This window comes from Stigmatopora nigra, unplaced genomic scaffold (assembly GCF_051989575.1).
Source record: "Stigmatopora nigra isolate UIUO_SnigA unplaced genomic scaffold, RoL_Snig_1.1 HiC_scaffold_24, whole genome shotgun sequence".
NCBI lineage: Eukaryota > Metazoa > Chordata > Actinopteri > Syngnathiformes > Syngnathidae > Stigmatopora > Stigmatopora nigra.
Window position 1 is genome coordinate 2,638,618 of NW_027551603.1, and position 9,977 is coordinate 2,648,594.

Here is a 9,977-nt window from a genome sequence, read left to right on the forward strand (position 1 = left end):
CTGCTCTTGCAGATGGACACCCATGAAATGTCGAAAAAGATGCGGGGTATGATGCTCACAGCACCTGGTATTCCCAAACGGTCTCCCAATCAGGTACTAACCAGGCCGAACCATGCTTGGCTTCCGAGATTAGACAAGATCGGGCCTTTTCAGGGTGGTATGGCCGTGAGCAGTACTGCTCCTGCAGATGGACACCCATGAAATGTCGAAAAAGATGCGGGGTATGATGCTCACAGCACCTGGTATTCCCAAGCGGTCTCCCAATCAGGTACTAACCAGGCCGAACCATGCTTGGCTGCCGAGATCGGACGAGATCGGGCGAGATCGGGCCTTTTCAGGGTGGTATGGCCGTGAGCTGTACTGCTTTTGCAGATGGACACCCATGAAATGTCGAAAAAGATGCGGGGTATGATGCTCACAGCACCTGGTATTCCCAAGCGGTCTCCCAATCAGGTACTAAACAGGCCGAACCATGCTTGGCTGCCGAGATCGGACGAGATCGGGCCTTTTCAGGGTGGTATGGCCGTGAGCGGTACTGCTCTTGCAGATGGACACCCATGAAATGTCGAAAAAGATGCGGGGTATGATGCTCACAGCACCTGGTATTCCCAAGCGGTCTCCCAATCAGATACTAACCAGGCCGAACGATGCTTGGCTTCCGAGATCGGACGAGATCGGGCCTTTTCAGGGTGGTATGGCCGTGAGCGGTACTGCTCTTGCAGATGGACACCCATGAAATGTCGAAAAAGATGCGGGGTATGATGCTCACTGCACCTGGTATTCCCAAGCGGTCTCCCATTCAGGTACTAACCTGGCCGAATCATGCTTGGCTGCCGAGATCGGACGAGATCAGGCCTTATCAGGGTGGTATGGCCGTGAGCGGTACTGCTCTTGCAGATGGACACCCATGAAATGTCGAAAAAGATGCGGGGTATGATGCTCACAGCACCTGGTATTCCCAAGCGGTCTCCCAATCAGGTACTAACCAGGCCGAACCATGCTTGGCTTCCGAGATCGGACGAGATCGGGCCTTTTCAGGGTGGTATGGCCGTGAGCGGTACTGCGCATGCAGATGGACACCCATGAAATGTCGAAAAAGATGCGGGGTATGACGCTCACAGCACCTGGTATTCCCAAGCGGTCTCCCATTCAGGTACTAAACAGGCCGAACCATGCTTGGCTTCCGAGATCGGACGAGATCGGACGAGATCGGGCCTTTTCAGGGTGGTATGGCCGTGAGCGGTACTGCTCTTGCAGATGGACACCCATGAAATGTCGAAAAAGATGCGGGGTATGATGCTCACAGGACCTGGTATTCCCAAGCGGTCTCCCAATCAGGTACTAACCAGGCCGAACCATGCTTGGCTTCCGAGTTTGGACGAGATCGGGCCTTTTCAGGGTGGTATGGCCTTGAGCGGTACTGCTCTTGCAGATGGACACCCATGAAATGTCGAAAAAGATGCGGGGTATGATGCTCACAGCACCTGGTATTCCCAAGCGGTCTCCCAATCAGGTACTAAACAGGCCGAACCATGCTTGGCTTCCGAGATCGGACGAGATCGGGCCTTTTCAGGGTGGTATGGCCGTGAGCAGTACTGCTCTTGCAGATGGACACCCATGAAATGTCGAAAAAGATGCGGGGTATGATGCTCACAGCACCTGGTATTCCCAAGCGGTCTCCCAATCAGGTACTAACCAGGCCGTACCATGCTTGGCTTCCGAGATCGGACGAGATCGGGCGAGATCGGGCCTTATCAGGGTGGTATGACCGTGAGCGGTACTCTCCTTGCAGATGGACACCCATGAAATGTCGAAAAAGATGCGGGGTATGATGCTCACAGCACCTGGTATTCCCAAGCGGTCTCCCAATCAAGTACTAACCAGGCCGAACCATGCTTGGCTGCCGAAATCGGACGAGATCGGGCGAGATCGGGCCTTATCAGGGTGGTATGGCTGTGAGCGGTACTGCTCTTGCAGATGGACACCCATGAAATGTCGAAAAAGATGCAGGGTATGATGCTCACAGAACCTGGTATTCCCAAGCGGTCTCCCAATCAGGTACTAACCAGGCCGGACCATGCTTGGCTTCCGAGATCGGGCCTTTTCAGGGTGGTATGGCCTTGAGCGGTACTGCTTTTGCAGATGGACACCCATGAAATGTCGAAAAAGATGCGGGGTATGATGCTCACAGCACCTGGTATTCCGAAGCGGTCTCCCAATCAGGTACTAAACAGGCCGAACCATGCTTGGCTGCCGAGATCGGACAAGATCGGGCCTTTTCAGGGTGGTATGGCCGTGAGCGGTACTGCACTAGCAGATGGACACCCATGAAATGTCGAAAAAGATGCGGGGTATGATGCTCACAGCACCTGGTATTCCGAAGCGGTCTCCCAATCAGGTACTAAACAGGCCGAACGATGCTTGGCTGCCGAGATCGGACGAGATCGGGCCTTTTCAGGGTGGTATGGCCGTGAGCGGTACTGCACTAGCAGATGGACACCAATGAAATGTCGAAAAAGATGCAGGGTATGATGCTCACAGAACCTGGTATTCCCAAGCAGTCTCCCAATCAGGTACTAACCAGGCCGGACCATGCTTGGCTTCCGAGATCGGGCCTTTTCAGGGTGGTATGGCCTTGAGCGGTACTGCTTTTGCAGATGGACACCCATGAAATGTCGAAAAAGATGCGGGGTATGATGCTCACAGCACCTGGTATTCCCAAGCGGTGTCCCAATCAGGTACTAAACAGGCCAAACCATGCTTGGCTTCCGAGATCGGACGAGAACGGGCCTTTTCAGGGTGGTATGGCCGTGAGCGGTACTGCTCCTGCAGATGGACACCCATGAAATGTCGAAAAAGATGCGGGGTATGATGCTCACTGCACCTGGTATTCCCAAGCGGTCTCCCAATCAGGTACTAACCAGGCCGAACCATGCTTGGCTTCCGAGATCGGACGAGATCGGGCCTTTTCAGGGTGGTATGGCCGTGAGCGGTACTGCTCTTGCAGATGGACACCCATGAAATGTCGAAAAAGATGCGGGGTATGATGCTCACAGGACCTGGTATTCGCAAGCGGTCTCCCAATCAGGTACTGACCAGGCCGGACCATACTTGGCTTCCGAGATCGGACGAGATCGGGCCTTTTCAGGGTGGTATGGCCGTGAGCGGTACTGTACTAGCAGATGGACACCCATGAAATGTCGAAAAAGATGCGGGGTATGATGCTCACAGCACCTGGTATTCCCAAGCGGTCTCCCAATCAGGTACTAACCAGGCCGAACCATGCTTGGCTGCCGAGATCGGACGAGAGCGGGCGAGATCGGGCCTTATCAGGGTGGTATGGCCGTGAGCGGTACTGCTCTTGCAGATGGACACCCATGAAATGTCGAAAAAGATGCGGGGTATGATGCTCACAGCACCTGGTATTCCCAAGCGGTCTCCCAATCAGGTACTAACCAGGCCGGACCATGCTTGGCTTCCGAGATCGGAGGAGATCGGGCCTTTTCAGGGTGGTATGGCCGTGAGCGGTACTGCTCCTGCAGATGGACACCCATGAAATGTCGAAAAAGATGCGGGGTATGATGCTCACAGCACCTGGTATTCCCAAGCGGTCTCCCAATCAGGTACTAACCAGGCCGAACCATGCTTGGCTTCCGAGATCGGACGAGATCGGGCCTTTTCAGGGTGGTATGGCCGTGAGCGGTACTGCACTAGCAGATGGACACCCATGAAATGTCGAAAAAGATGCGGGGTATGATGCTCACAGCACCTGGTATTCCCAAGCGGTCTCCTAATCAGGTACTGACCAGGCCGAACCATGCTTGGCTTCCGAGATCGAACGAGATCGGGCCTTTTCAGGGTGGTATGGCCGTGAGCGGTACTGTACTAGCAGATGGACACCCATGAAATGTCGAAAAAGATGCGGGGTATGATGCTCACAGCACCTGGTATTCCCAAGCGGTCTCCCAATCAGGTACTAACCAGGCCGAACCATGCTTGGCTGCCGAGATCGGACGAGATCGGACGAGATCGGGCCTTTTCAGGGTGGTATGGCAGTGAGCGGTACTGCTCTTGCAGATGGACACCCATGAAATGTCGAAAAAGATGCAGGGTATGATGCTCACAGCACCTGGTATTCCCAAGCGGTCTCCCAATCAGGTACTAAACAGGCCGAACCATGCTTGGCTTCCGAGATCAGACGAGATCGGGCCTTTTCAGGGTGGTATGGCCGTGAGCGGTACTGCACTAGCAGATGGACACCCATGAAATGTCGAAAAAGATGCGGGGCAAGATGCTCACAGCACCTGGTATTCCCAAGCGGTCTCCCAATCAGGTACTAACCAGGCCGAAACATGCTTGGCTTCCGAGATCGGATGAGATTTGGCCTTTTCAGGGTGGTATGGCCATGAGCGGTACTGCTCTTGCAGATGGACACCCATGAAATGTCGAAAAAGATGCGGGGTATGATGCTCACAGCACCTGGTATTCCCAAGCGGTCCCCCAATCAGGTACTAAACAGGCCGAACCATGCTCGGCTTCCGAGATCGGACGAGATCGGGCGAGATCGGGCCTTATCAGGGTGGTATGGCCGTGAGCGGTACTGCTCTTGCAGATGGACACCCATGAAATGTCGAAAAAGATGCGGGGTATGATGCTCACAGCACCTGGTATTCCCAAGCGGTCTCCCAATCAGGTACTAACCAGACCGAACCATGCTTGGCTTCCGAGATCGGACGAGATCGGGCCTTTTCAGGGTGGTATGGCCGTGAGCGGTACTGCTCTTGCAGATGGACACCCATGAAATGTCGAAAAAGATGCGGGGTATGATGCTCACAGCACCTGGTATTCCCAAGCGGTCTCCCAATCAGGTACTAACCAGGCCGAACCATGCTTGGCTTCTGAGATCGGACGAGATCGGGCCTTTTCAGGGTGGTATGGCCATGAGCGGTACTCTCCTTGCAGATGGACACCCATGAAATGTCGAAAAAGATGCGGGGTATGATGCTCACAGCACCTGGTATTCCCAAGCGGTTTCCCAATCAGGTACTAACCAGGCCGAACCATGCTTGGCTGCCGAGATCGGACGAGATCGGGCGAGATCGGGCCTTATCAGGGTGGTATGGCTGTGAGCGGTACTGCTCTTGCAGATGGACACCCATGAAATGTCGAAAAAGTTGCAGGGTATGATGCTCACAGCACCTGGTATTCCCAAGCGGTCTCCCAATCAGGTACTAACCAGGCCGAACGATGCTTGGCTGCCGAGATCGGACGAGATCGGACGAGATCGGGCCTTTTCAGGGTGGTATGGCCGTGAGCGGTACTGCACTAGCAGATGGACACCCATGAAATGTCGAAAAAGATGCGGGGTATGATGCTCACAGCACCTGGTATTCCCAAGCGGTCTCCCAATCAGGTACTAAACAGGCCGAACCATGCTTGGCTGCCGAGATCGGACGAGATCGGGCCTTTTCAGGGTGGTATGGCCGTGAGCGGTACTGCACTAGCAGATGGACACCCATGAAATGTCGAAAAAGATGCGGGGTATGATGCTCACAGCACCTGGTATTCCCAAGCGGTCTCCCAATCAGGTACTAACCAGGCCGGACCATGCTTGGCTTCTGAGATCGGACGAGATCGGGCCTTTTCAGGGTGGTATGGCCGTGAGCGGTACTGTTCTTGCAGATGGACACCCATGAAATGTCGAAAAAGATGCGGGGTATGATGCTCACGGCACCTGGTATTCCCAAGCGGTCTCCCAATCAGGTACTAACCAGGCCGTACCATGCTTGGCTTCCGAGATCGAACGAGATCGGGCCTTTTCAGGGTGGTATGGCCGTGAGCGGTACTGCACTTGCAGATGGACACCCATGAAATGTCGAAAAAGATGCGGGGTATGATGCTCACAGCACCTGGTATTCCCAAGCGGTCTCCCAATCAGGTACTAACCAGGCCGAACCATGCTTGGCTTCCGAGATCGGACGAGATCGGGCCTTTTCGGGGTGGTATGGCCGTGAGCGGTACTGCTTTTGCAGATGGACACCCATGAAATGTCGAAAAAGATGCGGGGTATGATACTCACAGCACCTGGTATTCCCAAGCGGTCTCCCAATCAGGTACTAAACAGGCCGAACCATGCTTGGCTTCCGAGATCGGAGGATATCGGGCCTTTTCAGGGTGGTATGGCCGTGAGCGGTACTGCTCTTGCAGATGGACACCCATGAAATGTCGAAAAAGATGCGGGGTATGATGCTCACAGCACCTGGTATTCCCAAGCGGTCTCCCAATCAGGTACTAACCAGGCCGAACTATGCTTGGCTTTCGAGATCGGACGAGATCGGGCCTTTTCAGGGTGGTATGGCCGTGAGCAGTACTGCTCCTGCAGATGGACACCCATGAAATGTCGAAAAAGATGCGGGGCATGACGCTCACAGCACCTGGTATTCCCAAGCGGTCTCCCAATCAGGTACTAACCAGGCCAAACCATGCTTGGCTGCCAAGATCGGACAAGATCGGGCCTTTTCAGGGTGGTATGGCCGTGAGCGGTACTGCTCTTGCAGATGGACACCCATGAAATGTCGAAAAAGATGCGGGGTATGATGCTCACAGCACCTGGTATTCCCAAACGGTCTCCCAATCAGGTACTAACCAGGCCGAACCATGCTTGGCTTCCGAGATTAGACAAGATCGGGCCTTTTCAGGGTGGTATGGCCGTGAGCAGTACTGCTCCTGCAGATGGACACCCATGAAATGTCGAAAAAGATGCGGGGTATGATGCTCACAGCACCTGGTATTCCCAAGCGGTCTCCCAATCAGGTACTAACCAGGCCGAACCATGCTTGGCTGCCGAGATCGGACGAGATCGGGCGAGATCGGGCCTTTTCAGGGTGGTATGGCCGTGAGCTGTACTGCTTTTGCAGATGGACACCCATGAAATGTCGAAAAAGATGCGGGGTATGATGCTCACAGCACCTGGTATTCCCAAGCGGTCTCCCAATCAGGTACTAAACAGGCCGAACCATGCTTGGCTGCCGAGATCGGACGAGATCGGGCCTTTTCAGGGTGGTATGGCCGTGAGCGGTACTGCTCTTGCAGATGGACACCCATGAAATGTCGAAAAAGATGCGGGGTATGATGCTCACAGCACCTGGTATTCCCAAGCGGTCTCCCAATCAGATACTAACCAGGCCGAACGATGCTTGGCTTCCGAGATCGGACGAGATCGGGCCTTTTCAGGGTGGTATGGCCGTGAGCGGTACTGCTCTTGCAGATGGACACCCATGAAATGTCGAAAAAGATGCGGGGTATGATGCTCACTGCACCTGGTATTCCCAAGCGGTCTCCCATTCAGGTACTAACCTGGCCGAATCATGCTTGGCTGCCGAGATCGGACGAGATCAGGCCTTATCAGGGTGGTATGGCCGTGAGCGGTACTGCTCTTGCAGATGGACACCCATGAAATGTCGAAAAAGATGCGGGGTATGATGCTCACAGCACCTGGTATTCCCAAGCGGTCTCCCAATCAGGTACTAACCAGGCCGAACCATGCTTGGCTTCCGAGATCGGACGAGATCGGGCCTTTTCAGGGTGGTATGGCCGTGAGCGGTACTGCGCATGCAGATGGACACCCATGAAATGTCGAAAAAGATGCGGGGTATGACGCTCACAGCACCTGGTATTCCCAAGCGGTCTCCCATTCAGGTACTAAACAGGCCGAACCATGCTTGGCTTCCGAGATCGGACGAGATCGGACGAGATCGGGCCTTTTCAGGGTGGTATGGCCGTGAGCGGTACTGCTCTTGCAGATGGACACCCATGAAATGTCGAAAAAGATGCGGGGTATGATGCTCACAGGACCTGGTATTCCCAAGCGGTCTCCCAATCAGGTACTAACCAGGCCGAACCATGCTTGGCTTCCGAGTTTGGACGAGATCGGGCCTTTTCAGGGTGGTATGGCCTTGAGCGGTACTGCTCTTGCAGATGGACACCCATGAAATGTCGAAAAAGATGCGGGGTATGATGCTCACAGCACCTGGTATTCCCAAGCGGTCTCCCAATCAGGTACTAAACAGGCCGAACCATGCTTGGCTTCCGAGATCGGACGAGATCGGGCCTTTTCAGGGTGGTATGGCCGTGAGCAGTACTGCTCTTGCAGATGGACACCCATGAAATGTCGAAAAAGATGCGGGGTATGATGCTCACAGCACCTGGTATTCCCAAGCGGTCTCCCAATCAGGTACTAACCAGGCCGTACCATGCTTGGCTGCCGAGATCGGACGAGATCGGGCGAGATCGGGCCTTTTCAGGGTGATATGGCCGTGAGCGGTACTGCTCTTGCAGATGGACACCCATGAAATGTCGAAAAAGATGCAGGGTATGATGCTCACAGCACCTGGTATTCCCAAGCGGTCTCCCAATCAGGTACTAAACAGGCCGAACCATGCTTGGCTTCCGAGATCGGACGAGATCGGGCCTTTTCAGGGTGGTATGGCCGTGAGCGGTACTTCTCTTGCAGATGGACACCCATGAAATGTCGAAAAAGATGCGGGGTATGATGCTCACAGCACCTGGTACTCCCAAGCGGTCTCCCAATCAGATACTAACGAGGCCGAACCATGCTTGGCTTCCGAGATCGGACGAGACCGGACGAGATCGGGCCTTTTCAGGGTGGTATGGCCGTGAGTGGTACTGCTCTTGCAGATGGACACCCATGAAATGTCGAAAAAGATGCGGGGTATGATGCTCACAGCACCTGGTATTCCCAAGCGGTCTCCCAATCAGGTACTAACCAGGCCGTACCATGCTTGGCTGCCGAGATCGGACGAGATCGGGCGAGATCGGGCCTTTTCAGGGTGATATGGCCGTGAGCGGTACTGCTCTTGCAGATGGACACCCATGAAATGTCGAAAAAGATGCGGGGTATGATGCTCACAGCACCTGGTATTCCCAAGCGGTCTCCCAATCAGGTACTAAACAGGCCGAACCATGCTTGGCTTCCGAGATCGGACGAGATCGGGCCTTTTCAGGGTGGTATGGCCGTGAGCGGTACTGCTTTTACAGATGGACACCCATGAAATGTCGAAAAAGATGCGGGGTATGATGCTCACAGCACCTGGTATTCCCAAGCGGTCTCCTAATCAGGTACTAACCAGGCCGAACCATGCTTGGCTGCCGAGATCGGACGAGATCGGGCCTTATCAGGGTGGTATGGCCGTGAGCGGTACTCTTCATGCAGATGGACACCCATGAAATGTCGAAAAAGATGCGGGGTATGATGCTCACAGCACCTGGTATTCCCAAGCGGTCTCCCAATCAGGTACTAACCAGGCCGAACCAGGCCGAACCATGCTTGGCTTCCGAGATCGGACGAGATCGGGCCTTTTCAGGGTGGTATGGCCGTGAGCGGTACTTCTCTTGCAGATGGACACCCATGAAATGTCGAAAAAGATGCGGGGTATGATGCTCACAGCACCTGGTATTCCCAAGCGGTCTCCCAATCAGGTACTAACCAGGCCGAATCTTGCTTGGCTTCCGAGATCGGACGAGATCGGGCCTTTTCAGGGTGGTATGGCCGTGAGCGGTACTGCTCTTGCAGATGGACACCCATGAAATGTCGAAAAAGATGCGGGGTATGATGCTCACAGCACCTGGTATTCCCAAGCGGTCTCCCAATCAGGTACTAACCAGGCCGAACCATGCTTGGCTGCCGAGATCGGACGAGATCGGGCCTTATCAGGGTGGTATGGCCGTGAGCGGTACTCTTCATGCAGATGGACACCCATGAAATGTCGAAAAAGATGCGGGGTATGATGCTCACAGCACCTGGTATTCCCAAGCGGTCTCCCAATCAGGTACTAACCAGGCCGAACCATGCTTGGCTGCCGAGATCGGACGAGATCGGGCGAGATCGGGCCTTATCAGGGTGGTATGGCCGTGAGCGGTACTGCTCTTGCAGATGGACACCCATTAAATGTCGAAAA

At 54.4% G+C, this 9,977-nt stretch overlaps 53 pseudogenes; all 53 read right to left on the bottom strand.

The window, feature by feature from the left end:
• Positions 1-52: 52 nt before the first annotated feature.
• LOC144182867 (5S ribosomal RNA) lies at positions 53-171 on the bottom strand (annotated as a pseudogene).
• Positions 172-227: 56 nt separating this feature from the next.
• On the bottom strand, positions 228-356 carry LOC144181949 (5S ribosomal RNA; annotated as a pseudogene).
• A 56-nt stretch (positions 357-412) lies between these two features.
• Positions 413-531, bottom strand: LOC144188903 (5S ribosomal RNA; annotated as a pseudogene).
• A 56-nt stretch (positions 532-587) lies between these two features.
• Positions 588-706, bottom strand: LOC144191250 (5S ribosomal RNA; annotated as a pseudogene).
• A 56-nt stretch (positions 707-762) lies between these two features.
• Positions 763-881, bottom strand: LOC144183323 (5S ribosomal RNA; annotated as a pseudogene).
• Positions 882-937: 56 nt separating this feature from the next.
• LOC144191538 (5S ribosomal RNA) lies at positions 938-1,056 on the bottom strand (annotated as a pseudogene).
• A 56-nt stretch (positions 1,057-1,112) lies between these two features.
• Positions 1,113-1,241, bottom strand: LOC144182792 (5S ribosomal RNA; annotated as a pseudogene).
• Positions 1,242-1,297: 56 nt separating this feature from the next.
• LOC144185073 (5S ribosomal RNA) lies at positions 1,298-1,416 on the bottom strand (annotated as a pseudogene).
• A 56-nt stretch (positions 1,417-1,472) lies between these two features.
• On the bottom strand, positions 1,473-1,591 carry LOC144187708 (5S ribosomal RNA; annotated as a pseudogene).
• Positions 1,592-1,647: 56 nt separating this feature from the next.
• Positions 1,648-1,776, bottom strand: LOC144182453 (5S ribosomal RNA; annotated as a pseudogene).
• Positions 1,777-1,832: 56 nt separating this feature from the next.
• Positions 1,833-1,961, bottom strand: LOC144184758 (5S ribosomal RNA; annotated as a pseudogene).
• Positions 1,962-2,182: 221 nt separating this feature from the next.
• Positions 2,183-2,301, bottom strand: LOC144183178 (5S ribosomal RNA; annotated as a pseudogene).
• A 56-nt stretch (positions 2,302-2,357) lies between these two features.
• LOC144183687 (5S ribosomal RNA) lies at positions 2,358-2,476 on the bottom strand (annotated as a pseudogene).
• Positions 2,477-2,697: 221 nt separating this feature from the next.
• LOC144191945 (5S ribosomal RNA) lies at positions 2,698-2,816 on the bottom strand (annotated as a pseudogene).
• A 56-nt stretch (positions 2,817-2,872) lies between these two features.
• On the bottom strand, positions 2,873-2,991 carry LOC144189010 (5S ribosomal RNA; annotated as a pseudogene).
• A 56-nt stretch (positions 2,992-3,047) lies between these two features.
• Positions 3,048-3,166, bottom strand: LOC144185179 (5S ribosomal RNA; annotated as a pseudogene).
• Positions 3,167-3,222: 56 nt separating this feature from the next.
• LOC144184930 (5S ribosomal RNA) lies at positions 3,223-3,351 on the bottom strand (annotated as a pseudogene).
• A 56-nt stretch (positions 3,352-3,407) lies between these two features.
• Positions 3,408-3,526, bottom strand: LOC144188238 (5S ribosomal RNA; annotated as a pseudogene).
• Positions 3,527-3,582: 56 nt separating this feature from the next.
• On the bottom strand, positions 3,583-3,701 carry LOC144191550 (5S ribosomal RNA; annotated as a pseudogene).
• Positions 3,702-3,757: 56 nt separating this feature from the next.
• On the bottom strand, positions 3,758-3,876 carry LOC144190644 (5S ribosomal RNA; annotated as a pseudogene).
• A 56-nt stretch (positions 3,877-3,932) lies between these two features.
• LOC144184988 (5S ribosomal RNA) lies at positions 3,933-4,061 on the bottom strand (annotated as a pseudogene).
• A 56-nt stretch (positions 4,062-4,117) lies between these two features.
• On the bottom strand, positions 4,118-4,236 carry LOC144188163 (5S ribosomal RNA; annotated as a pseudogene).
• Positions 4,237-4,292: 56 nt separating this feature from the next.
• On the bottom strand, positions 4,293-4,411 carry LOC144185063 (5S ribosomal RNA; annotated as a pseudogene).
• Positions 4,412-4,467: 56 nt separating this feature from the next.
• Positions 4,468-4,596, bottom strand: LOC144186247 (5S ribosomal RNA; annotated as a pseudogene).
• Positions 4,597-4,652: 56 nt separating this feature from the next.
• LOC144188230 (5S ribosomal RNA) lies at positions 4,653-4,771 on the bottom strand (annotated as a pseudogene).
• A 56-nt stretch (positions 4,772-4,827) lies between these two features.
• LOC144190048 (5S ribosomal RNA) lies at positions 4,828-4,946 on the bottom strand (annotated as a pseudogene).
• A 56-nt stretch (positions 4,947-5,002) lies between these two features.
• Positions 5,003-5,131, bottom strand: LOC144184326 (5S ribosomal RNA; annotated as a pseudogene).
• Positions 5,132-5,187: 56 nt separating this feature from the next.
• On the bottom strand, positions 5,188-5,316 carry LOC144185672 (5S ribosomal RNA; annotated as a pseudogene).
• Positions 5,317-5,372: 56 nt separating this feature from the next.
• LOC144188904 (5S ribosomal RNA) lies at positions 5,373-5,491 on the bottom strand (annotated as a pseudogene).
• A 56-nt stretch (positions 5,492-5,547) lies between these two features.
• Positions 5,548-5,666, bottom strand: LOC144189647 (5S ribosomal RNA; annotated as a pseudogene).
• Positions 5,667-5,722: 56 nt separating this feature from the next.
• Positions 5,723-5,841, bottom strand: LOC144182274 (5S ribosomal RNA; annotated as a pseudogene).
• Positions 5,842-5,897: 56 nt separating this feature from the next.
• Positions 5,898-6,016, bottom strand: LOC144188212 (5S ribosomal RNA; annotated as a pseudogene).
• A 56-nt stretch (positions 6,017-6,072) lies between these two features.
• Positions 6,073-6,191, bottom strand: LOC144184410 (5S ribosomal RNA; annotated as a pseudogene).
• A 56-nt stretch (positions 6,192-6,247) lies between these two features.
• LOC144190571 (5S ribosomal RNA) lies at positions 6,248-6,366 on the bottom strand (annotated as a pseudogene).
• Positions 6,367-6,422: 56 nt separating this feature from the next.
• LOC144191884 (5S ribosomal RNA) lies at positions 6,423-6,541 on the bottom strand (annotated as a pseudogene).
• A 56-nt stretch (positions 6,542-6,597) lies between these two features.
• LOC144182868 (5S ribosomal RNA) lies at positions 6,598-6,716 on the bottom strand (annotated as a pseudogene).
• Positions 6,717-6,772: 56 nt separating this feature from the next.
• LOC144181950 (5S ribosomal RNA) lies at positions 6,773-6,901 on the bottom strand (annotated as a pseudogene).
• A 56-nt stretch (positions 6,902-6,957) lies between these two features.
• On the bottom strand, positions 6,958-7,076 carry LOC144188906 (5S ribosomal RNA; annotated as a pseudogene).
• A 56-nt stretch (positions 7,077-7,132) lies between these two features.
• Positions 7,133-7,251, bottom strand: LOC144191251 (5S ribosomal RNA; annotated as a pseudogene).
• A 56-nt stretch (positions 7,252-7,307) lies between these two features.
• Positions 7,308-7,426, bottom strand: LOC144183324 (5S ribosomal RNA; annotated as a pseudogene).
• A 56-nt stretch (positions 7,427-7,482) lies between these two features.
• LOC144191563 (5S ribosomal RNA) lies at positions 7,483-7,601 on the bottom strand (annotated as a pseudogene).
• A 56-nt stretch (positions 7,602-7,657) lies between these two features.
• On the bottom strand, positions 7,658-7,786 carry LOC144182793 (5S ribosomal RNA; annotated as a pseudogene).
• Positions 7,787-7,842: 56 nt separating this feature from the next.
• On the bottom strand, positions 7,843-7,961 carry LOC144185074 (5S ribosomal RNA; annotated as a pseudogene).
• A 56-nt stretch (positions 7,962-8,017) lies between these two features.
• On the bottom strand, positions 8,018-8,136 carry LOC144187709 (5S ribosomal RNA; annotated as a pseudogene).
• A 56-nt stretch (positions 8,137-8,192) lies between these two features.
• On the bottom strand, positions 8,193-8,321 carry LOC144184026 (5S ribosomal RNA; annotated as a pseudogene).
• Positions 8,322-8,377: 56 nt separating this feature from the next.
• On the bottom strand, positions 8,378-8,496 carry LOC144187710 (5S ribosomal RNA; annotated as a pseudogene).
• A 241-nt stretch (positions 8,497-8,737) lies between these two features.
• On the bottom strand, positions 8,738-8,866 carry LOC144184027 (5S ribosomal RNA; annotated as a pseudogene).
• Positions 8,867-8,922: 56 nt separating this feature from the next.
• On the bottom strand, positions 8,923-9,041 carry LOC144187711 (5S ribosomal RNA; annotated as a pseudogene).
• A 56-nt stretch (positions 9,042-9,097) lies between these two features.
• Positions 9,098-9,216, bottom strand: LOC144190675 (5S ribosomal RNA; annotated as a pseudogene).
• A 56-nt stretch (positions 9,217-9,272) lies between these two features.
• LOC144183968 (5S ribosomal RNA) lies at positions 9,273-9,401 on the bottom strand (annotated as a pseudogene).
• Positions 9,402-9,457: 56 nt separating this feature from the next.
• On the bottom strand, positions 9,458-9,576 carry LOC144188414 (5S ribosomal RNA; annotated as a pseudogene).
• A 56-nt stretch (positions 9,577-9,632) lies between these two features.
• LOC144188082 (5S ribosomal RNA) lies at positions 9,633-9,751 on the bottom strand (annotated as a pseudogene).
• Positions 9,752-9,807: 56 nt separating this feature from the next.
• Positions 9,808-9,936, bottom strand: LOC144182683 (5S ribosomal RNA; annotated as a pseudogene).
• Between the last annotated feature and the right edge of the window lie 41 nt (positions 9,937-9,977).